Source organism: Pinus tabuliformis, chromosome 1_2 (genome assembly GCF_031772625.1).
Source record: "Pinus tabuliformis cultivar Carrire ecotype Pingquan chromosome 1_2, CPIR1, whole genome shotgun sequence".
Taxonomy (NCBI): Eukaryota; Viridiplantae; Streptophyta; class Pinopsida; order Pinales; family Pinaceae; genus Pinus; species Pinus tabuliformis.
This window is the reverse complement of record NC_142298.1, coordinates 878,185,256-878,195,583: the sequence shown is the minus strand read 5'-3', so window position 1 is coordinate 878,195,583 and position 10,328 is coordinate 878,185,256.

Genomic DNA, 10,328 nt, shown 5'->3' with positions numbered 1-10,328 from the left:
GATGGTGAAACTGAGGATTTGGTCCTACCATGCCTCAGGTCGGCTGAATGCTCGCTAATCCTTTGATTGATAGAGCGTCCTGTCTCACCAATATATGGAATCCCACAAGAACAAGGGATGACATAGACGCCCTTCATGTCTTTAGGGTCAATAGGATCTTATACAGACCTGAGGGAGCTACGGATAGTATTAAGAGGTCTAAAGGTTGCGGGCACATCAAATTTTTTCAGAATCCTCGCAATCCTATCCGTGGTTCCTTGGATATAAGGAAGGTTAACTCCCATGACACGATCATTAGGATCCCTACGGATTGACGGCTCCTTTTTAGCCTTGAGGAAGGCCTTTTGACCCAGGTGCCTATCATAACCATTTTCCAAAAAGACATCAAGGAGATGAGCCTTCTCCTTTTCCAAGCTCTCTTCATCAGAGATTCTAACAGCACGGGTGGCAAGAGTGCTTAGAACACCTAACTTTTGAGCTGGGAAATGATGGGAAGAAGCATGCAAGTATTGCTCAGTATGCGTCTTCTTCCTAAACACTTGATGAGAAAAGGAACCATCCGCTTTCTTAGAGATGAGAACATCCAAGAACGGAAGACAACCATTGTCTTCTTTTTCCATCGTGAATTTTATGGCGGCGGACTGGTTATTAAGATGATTGAAGAAATGATCAAGCTCATCAGGACCATGAGACCAGACAACACCAGTGTCATCAACGAACCTTTTCCAAAGCTTCGGAAGGAGACGAGACGAGGCCAAAGCCTTAGACTCAAAATCCTCCATAAAGAGATTGGCGACAACTGGGGACAAGGGGGAGCCCATGGCAACCCCACAAGTCTGCTCATAGAATTCTCCTTCAAAGCTGAAAAAGGTGGAGGTAAGGCAAAGCTCAACCAATTTCGCCGTATAATATTATTAGAATGTTAGGTATGGCAATATATTAATTTATATATATATATATTAATATATATATATATTTTAAATAAATAAATGATTTAGTTTGATAACTAACCATTGATCTAATTCAATTTTTAGTAAAAATTATAGTTTTCTAATAATTTAAAAACTAAATATTAAATATAGTATTATATTAGGTATTGAAAAATATTATATATAATTATATATTAAATATATAAATAGATTAATAATCTCTGATCTAGTTAATTTTTACCCAGTTTACTTAGCTCTAGTAGTATAATAATAATTATAAAGAATATTAATATTAATTTAGTTAAAGGGGTTTGACTGGGTCCTTAAGTTGAAAAATAGCCGTTAGTCTTTTTAGCCGTTGGAGTCTCTGCTTGGACTATTTAACTCGCTATACTGGATCTGTATCTTCAACTTGTCCTGACGATGAACCACACTAGTTGGTTCGAAACGCGTCGACAAATGATCAATTATGTGATTTCGCCAAAGATTTTTCTAAACAAACGTTATGGATCACAGAAGTCTAAATTCCTTGAATATTATTATTTATAAGATATGATCTTTAAAGATTTGAATTTTAAATCTCGTATTTTATATTCATTAACCTATTCCCAAATAAATAAATAAACCATGTAAATAAATATAAGTAAAATAAAAAATAAAATTAACAATATAATCAAATAAAATAACGATGCATTACAAAAGTATTATTATTAAAGTCATTGCTAGACATTAATCAATATATGTGATCCTTCTCCATGTTTGAGATGGATTCATTTCTTCAATATCATTTTATTAATTTATAAATTTTACTTTTATAAATTTAAATATATTTAGTAATATCTTTTATTTTTTATTTCAATTATAAATTATAACATTATATTTATATTTATTTATTTTTTATCATTTAAAATATATTATATTTTTTTATTTATCTAAATTTCTATCTATTTATTTTTATGTCTTATTAGTACAACTAATTGAGGATAGGTTTTATTAGCAAAGTTAGGATCAAGTCACATGAGGTGGTTGTGCCTGCTGCTAAGAAGATGCTAAAAAATCCAGTCATCTTAGGATTGGTATGGGCTATCCCTAGGTGATTCTTACGGATTACATGCCCATTAGTTTCGGCTCCTCAAGCCACAAGTCAAGCCTGGAGGATCACACACAACTTGACAAAAAAAAATTATATCTATTTATTTCTTATTTTAATTAAAATTTTACTTAATCTATTAAATTCAATTCGAGTAATATATCTTTTATTTGTTTGCTAGTAATTTATTTACAAAAATTTTCAAGCAAAAATGTAGGCCATAATTTACACTCTGTTGATGTTACCTAGCTTCCAACCAAATATACATATTTTTTATAAAAACATTTTTTAACCATATATATTTTTATCAACTTAATTTTATCTTAAAGTAATAATATACATAAACTTACTTCAGGAAACAAAGTACTCATACCCCATTTTCATTTATTTTAAAGTATAGAAGGAAATTTTCCATTTTAGTTTTAATTCATTGTGTGATCAAACAGCAAAGAAACGGTGAAAAGAACTTTCAGATCTATCATAATGATGTCCAACTGAGCGAGGTCTGCGAGTTCTATCCTAATGTTTTATGATCAGCTGAAACATTTATCCTTCCATTCTTCTCAAAACTCGGCTGCCTTCTCTCCCATAAGCACCGTTACCACACCCGTTTCAGAATGGGAGCTCATACACTATCATCAACATATATGTATAAATATGTGCTCATCCACCTATATGAAATTTGAATTTTGATTTTATTTATTTATTATTTTTTTAAAAGTGAAATTATTATCTAGAACACATTATCATCTATTCAAATATTGGATCAATATGCAAGAATATATAGATCCATTCACATATAATAAATTTCGGCTTTGATTTTATTTAAGAATTCATAAAGTGGGATTCGTATTTAAAGCACATTATCATCCACTTCATTAAATGTAGTAATGTATTGCTATGATTATAATTTTTTACATCAATAAAATATCCCGAAGATTACAAACAAAGGTAGATTACATTAAGATGGTGAATCCTAATTACTAGAGCTACCATTAGCAAACAAGTTCTATCATATTAAAAGTTGGAATAGACATCCATTTTGGGAAACCTGGATATTTTGAGTTTGAAAATATTAATAGTTGGAGTCCACACCCATTTAGGAAACTTGGGTAGACACTTTACAAAATGTAGAAACCTTTCTCTCAAGAGAAAGGATCAGTTTATAATAAAGTTAGTTTGTTCTAAACCTAAGCTCCCTTCCAAACCTGTCAAGAAAAGGATCCGAGGATCATGTCACTACAAAATTAAACATGCATGTCATTTCGTTTATCTTGAATACAGATTCTCTGTGTCATTGCGCTAACGTCGGTTGATTGCAAAATTGGATTGTTCTATACATACCGTACCTGTATGTCGTTTCTTTTTTCTCCGAATAAGATTCTTTGTGTCATTACGCTATCATTAGCTGAGTGCCTACTGAACCATGACTGGACTGTAATTGAGTGCTCGTCTATCCCTTTGCATTTTGTTCTGCCGAGTACTGAAGTCATTCACTTAAATCTCAGGTTTTTGCAATGTATTATGCCGGCCATCCACTGAAGTCGAGCTCCTAACTCCGAGTTAGGTGGGTGGTCCTATGGAAGGTAAGATACACAGGGTGATAGAGACGTACCAAATATATGCTCGTCAACCTGTGGAGCATACTCTGCGAATCGAACATAGTTTTTTGTAGAGCCTTTCCTTTTCAAGATATTCGATTTGTATAATATGTTTGGTCGACTCCTGCGCACTAAGTGTATAAATACGTCCCTTCTTCCATTGGTCCATACCTCGATTTTCTGTTATACTCGTAAGGGTTTGATGAGTTGTTAGACGTTGTCGACTAATTATGTTAATTGTGAAGAAATTCGTGTAGTGTCCTGCATGTAGAAGCGAGTGTGTTACTCAGCCAAGAATGACTTGCCCTCCTAATGTGGACTATGGTTTCACATAAACATTAGTATCGTGGGCAAGTCATTATTGGCGCAGCAACCCTCGCTTCTTTTCAGGCCAGACCCCGCACAAACCCTGCGTGGCATCAACGGGTCAGATCATGATCTTGGTGTTCATCTCCGTTGCGGAAACGAAAAAATTTATGAACAAGCTCGCTATATTGTCCATCATGTACGCTATGGGAAATTCTCTCGTCTCTAGTTCATGGAATCTTATGTTTGCTTCTATTTATTAGGTAAAATCAAAAATATGTTTTTGAGTTTAGACAATGGTTGAATGCAAAAACCTAAAGAGATACGTGAAGATATATAATAGGTTTGTATTAAAGTTTGGTTCAGTGTAGATATTATTTTAGTATTATTTTAATATCAGTTTAGTGGTTAATTATATTTCATAATTTTTTTTAAATAATTTATTAGAATCTGGTTTCTCTTATTCATGATTTATATCAGAAATTTTCTAATCACATATAAATTTTTAAAGCAACATTTTTTAACCACTTAGTGTAATTCATTATCAAAATCTAATTGTCAACCCAAATCTATTTCTCTTGTAATAATTTAATAAATAAAATAATTTTAGGTTTCATTTTTTTTAACATTGAATAAATTTTGTTCAATACAAATTTATAATTATTATGGGAAATGCTATCGTCTTTCGTTCATGGAATCTTATGTTTACTTCTATTTATTAGGTAAAATAAAAAAATGTTTTTGAGTTTAGAAAATGGTTGAATCGCAAAGCATAAAGAGATATGTCAAGATGTTTTAATAGGTTTTTATTAAAGTTTTGTTAATATTATTTTGATATTAGTTTAGTGGTTAATTATATTTTATAAGTTTTTAAAATAATTTATTAGAGTTTCAAATTTATAATTTATATCTGAAATTTTCTGAGTACATATAAATTTTTAAATCTAATGCTTTTAAAACCTCTTACTGTAATTCATCATCAAGAACCAACTTTCAACTCATAATCAATTTTTTCTTATAATAATTTAATAAATAAAATAATTTACATTTTCAAGTTTTTTAATACCAATAAATGTTGTTTAATATTTGCAATTATTATAAATCTAATCTCTTTTTAATTAAGTTTTATGAAAAACAAAATATATATAATTTAAGAAAAATTAAAATATATTTTAAATATTATTAATTTTTTAAATATATTTTAAATATTATTAATTTTTTAAATATATTTTTATATCATTTTTATTTTTAATTGACTAAAAAGTATTTAAAAAAAAATTAAGTTTTTAAATTTATATTATTCATTTATTCAAAAATATGTTAATCATGAATAATAATTATACCACCAATAATCATTAAAAAATCAAGAACTGTGAAAATCAACGTTGTTTTTTTCTTTTTAAGATAATGAAAAGGATACGATGTCTTTTTCGTTTTAAGATGAAATGATAAGATTGTGACTTGTGAAAATAACGCACTGGTCCTTGAATCCCATATTGCTATTATCCTGAATGGACAAAATTCTTTATTCCAAAGATAATAGACAATACATACTAAATTCTTTCGCTATTATCCCGAATGGACAAAATTCTATATTCCAAAGATAATAGACAATGCATACTAAATTCTCTCGCATGATATAATTATTAACAAATATGTGTATGCACGATAAGGACACTAGCTGATAAGATGATTGGTCACGTTTGAAATCGTCGAGAATCACACATTCATTAAGGAGTAGGCCAGACTGTTCAGACTAGACTAAGTTGCGTGCTGCTCTGATGGCATTAAATACCCAATATATGGCTGGTTAGCTCCAGCCGTTCAAGATTATCTTGTCGGCTGAAAAGGGAGAAAGTCAGGACGCTTTGAGGCCTATGGATATGAACGCAGAGTTAGCCCGCAAATCCAAGTAATTGGCAGGGCACCTCTTTCAAGTCAGCAGATTAGAAGGGGTAGATGAAAGAACTGGCCCCAAGTAGTTTGTTTCTCTGTTAGAAGAACTCTGAGCTAGCCATCTTCTACTAGTAGAAGCTCTCAATATACTTAATAAAACTCCAAAAGGAATCCGACCTCGACACAGTCCGTGGCTGCAAATCAACTGCATGTAGACTAGTTGATATTTAAATATGTTCAATAGTGGAAACAAGAACTCTATCCAAGGATTGGAAATAGAAGAAAAATCTAAAAGAACCTATCATAAAAAGAGAGGCTAACGGGAAGTGCGAGATGTGAGAGGTTTTTCTTATGGATTTAGTTTACTGTGTGGTGTTTGAGAGGTTTTTTCTTTATGGGTTTAGTTTGCTGTGTGGTACTTGATCATGAGTGAAGTATATATAATATATATATATATATATACATATAATATAGTGTGGGATATATAAATATATTAATGTGGTTATATAAATCAATTTAGTTATTAAAACACTTTTCAATATTATCTGAATTAAAAAATATCATAAAAAATAATTAAATTATCATTATCATTATTATTAGTATGATTATTATAAAATGAATTAATATAGGAGTAAAACAATATTTTTAATTATGAAAATTTATTTCATTTTAGTAATGAAATTTTTAACTTGTAAATAATTTTTTTTAAATAGCATAGATTAATATAATGACTTATCAATATCACATATCAATTTGGTATATATTGATAAAACATTTTGTTTAATTAGTTAATTTGAGATAAATTATTTAAAAATACATTATAAATATACCTTAAAATGTAAACACTATTATAAATATACTCACATAGAAATTAAATACCTATTATATAGGTGATAATTACTAATAATTAAATTAAATTAAATTTTTAAATAAGCTATTCAAAAATAAATATATCTATCTCTACATAATAATTGTAAAAATATTAATACCCGTATTTATTGTGTTTGTTTGGTTATGAAACGAGGGCTGGAGCTAACCAGCCATATATTGGGTATTTAATGCCATCAGAGCAGCACGCAACTTAGTCCGATAACACAGGAGCGGGCAAATATTATTTAATGCCGAATTTGCCCGCTCCCGTGTTATCGCGTTAAGTCGCTTGCTGCTCTGAGGGCATTAAATACCCAATATATGGCTGGTTAGCTCTTTCCATCTTGGACTGTGGACTTGTAGGTGTATCGGAAATTATCATATCCACAAGAATGTCCAGCACCAAAGGTTTTTGAAAATCTGTTAGCTTAATTCGATGATGATAGAGATGAAGGTATCTGTTTGTCAAGTTTTAGGTAAGTCTATGTTTAATTAAAATCTGATTAAATTTTAATTTTAGGGGAGTATATGTTTAGTTAAAATCTAATGAAGATTAAGGTATCAAAGACTTTTACTTTCACTGTTTCTTTTATTTATATATAAAACGTAGTTAATCTTAAGAACTTTATTTATATATAAAACGTAGTTAATCTTAAGAAGAGTAATTCAGGTTCAACATATTTTGTCCAATTTACCTTGAAATCTTGTGGCTATATCTAATTGATTTTGATTTTTGTTTTGGAGAATCTAATTGTTAGGTGTTAAAATTGTTCATTCAAGTATTCTAGTTCAGTTTCTATTAGTCTAGTTTACTTTAGTCTCACTGTAGTCATTTAATGTTAATGTCTCCAATGTAATCTTATTTAACTAATTCCTAATATTGAGAATAGCAACCTAGTTCTCTTCATTTTTCCTTATTGTATCAAAGATTTTTATATTATAAACTTATGTTGCACCAAATTAATTAATTAAGAAGATCACACAACCAAGCATGACATGTGGAAATAGTCCACATACAACCCAATTTATGAAGAAGTCCACAACATTGGAAGACATATACTAGCAAATGAAAACACTAAGGTTTGAATGATAAAACAAGAAGAAAATGTTGAATACCAATGAAAAGTGAGTATAACGCTTATAAGTGAGTATAAGGCTTATAAGTTGTTTGATCCTTCTAATCACAAAGTGTTTGTTAGTAGAGATGTAGTATTCCATGAACAGGTTGATGATGGAAATATTGTTCAAGATAATGAAGAATGGCATGTACCATTACTTTTAGATGAGGATGTTGAAATAGGGATCGATCAACAGCAACAACAACAACAACAACAGCAGCAACAGCAACAAGATAAAGAGGAGGAAATTGAGTTCAGTCCGCAAAGAGAAGAACAAAGCAAAATAGTTGACACCCCACCACTTAGGAGATCTAGCAGCACGAAACAGTTACCAGATCGGTATAGGGATTGTGCGCTCATGACTGGTATGTCAAACATTGCAGAACCTTCTAATTTTTACAAAGCTAGTAAGAGTTCTAAATGGAAGGAAGCAATGAAGGAGGAATATGAATCTATTATTAAGAATAATACTTGGGATCTAGTAAAGCTTCCTCATGGTAAACAAACCATAGGGTGCAGATGGTTATTTAAGTTGAAATTTAAAGCATATGGGCCTATTGATAAGTATAAAGCAAGGTTGGTTGCAAAGGGGTATTCCGAGAAGGAAGGTATTGACTTTGTGGAAACATTTTCCCTTGTTGCAAAATTAAATAGTATTAGATTGATTATTGCTTTAGCCACTAAGCATCATTGGAAAATACATCAAATAGATGTTAACTCTACTTTCTTAAATGGTGATTTAAAAGAAGAAGTATACTTAGTGCAGCCTGAGGGGTTTGTTAAGAAGGGAGAAGAGCATTTAGTCTGTAGACTAAAGAAAGCTTTATATGGTTTAAAACAAGATCCTAGATCCCATTACAACAAAATTGATTCTTTTTTCCTCATGCATGGTTATAAACGGAGCAAAAATGATGGATCTTTGCCTCCTTTTTACGTTTTCTCCCCCTCTAGAGGAACACATATAGATCAAATGTAGAACATGCCTGCAACAACAGAATTGAGTGAAGGGGCTGAAGGCATAACTATGACAGCAGAAAGGGATGAAGTAGGGAGAGATGGAGAAATGAAAATGACAGCAGAAAGGGATGAAGTAGGGAGAGATGGGGAAATGAAAGCTCTCCTGAAGGAGCAGGAAGACAAAAGTAAATGTAGTCCTCTTTATAAATCTAATGTTGTTTTTTGTGCAGATATTGGGAGACAAGAAGAAGCAATTGAAGAATCCCAAGAACCTGCAACATCAAATGTAAATAATGTTAGTATATACTTGAAGAGGAGGATAAGATTTCATGTGTTCTTTCGGAGGGGGAGAAAACGTAAAAAGGAGGCAAATATCCATCATTTTCTTATGGTGAAGAAAGTGAAGATGAAGCTTCGTCCACAAATGAACAAGTATGGGCTCTATTGCAAGAAGACAAAAATGAAAGCTCTCTCTTTTACCATTGTAATCCTAACTGAGACTCGCACTAGCAGGCATTGTATGTCATTTGAGTGAACCCTTTCTCCAGTAAGGGGGAGTGTTAACATTAATGGAGAAAGTTATATTTTCTATGTTTAAGTGTTTGTTGCTTTAGAATAGGATTGAGATCCTATTTGTTATGGAGTAGTTCAAACCACCTGATATTGTGAAAGCCTATATATTTGAGGCTCATCTGACTCAATGCAAGATAGTGTGTGTATTGTGATGTGCTAGGCCACTCTCTAGATATCTCACATGGAGAGCCACTTAATTAATAAAATATTGAGTTTTATAAAAAATAAATAAATAAAAAACAAACAAAATAAATGAAAAATATGAAAAAACAATGATTTAAAAGAATAAGCGTGAAGAACATTATTTTTATTTTATAATTTGTTTAATAAATTTTTTATTTTTGAGTTTTTGAAATTGTTTTTGCTTAATATGTTAATCAATAACCCATATGTTTAATAATCTATCCGTTTCTTAAAAAAAACGTGTGATGTTTTGGTATATACTTCAAAGATTGCAAATATGATAACGATTAAACAAATTATTGTTTATATTTGTAGCTGCTTATTTTTTTAAGTATGAATGGTTTCGCTTATTGTTTTGAAATGTTTAAATTTATATTATATTTAATAATTAATTTAATATATAAATATTTTTTGGTTTTTTTTATTAATTGAAGTTAGAGGCTTTTTATAACTTAGTATAGGGTACGCGTATAGGTGTAATGTACGTAAATAATTTTAAATAGTATTTGTTACAATACTATGGGCCATGACTATGACTTATCAATACCACATGCAAAAAACATAACTTATTTCGCAAACAAAATATTTTATAACAGCATGACAAGATTCAAATATGGAGAACCCACTCTTCAGCCTTCACTGAAGAAGAGAAAACATTACATATGGATTGAGGAGGCTAAGCTTATTGACCCTAAGTTTAGAGAAGCCATTCAAAATTGAGAGGACCTCTTTCCTCTAAGTTTTTCTACTTCTTGGTTTCCCCCTTTTTTTTCTTCTTTGGTTTTAGTTTTTCTATTTTCTCTCC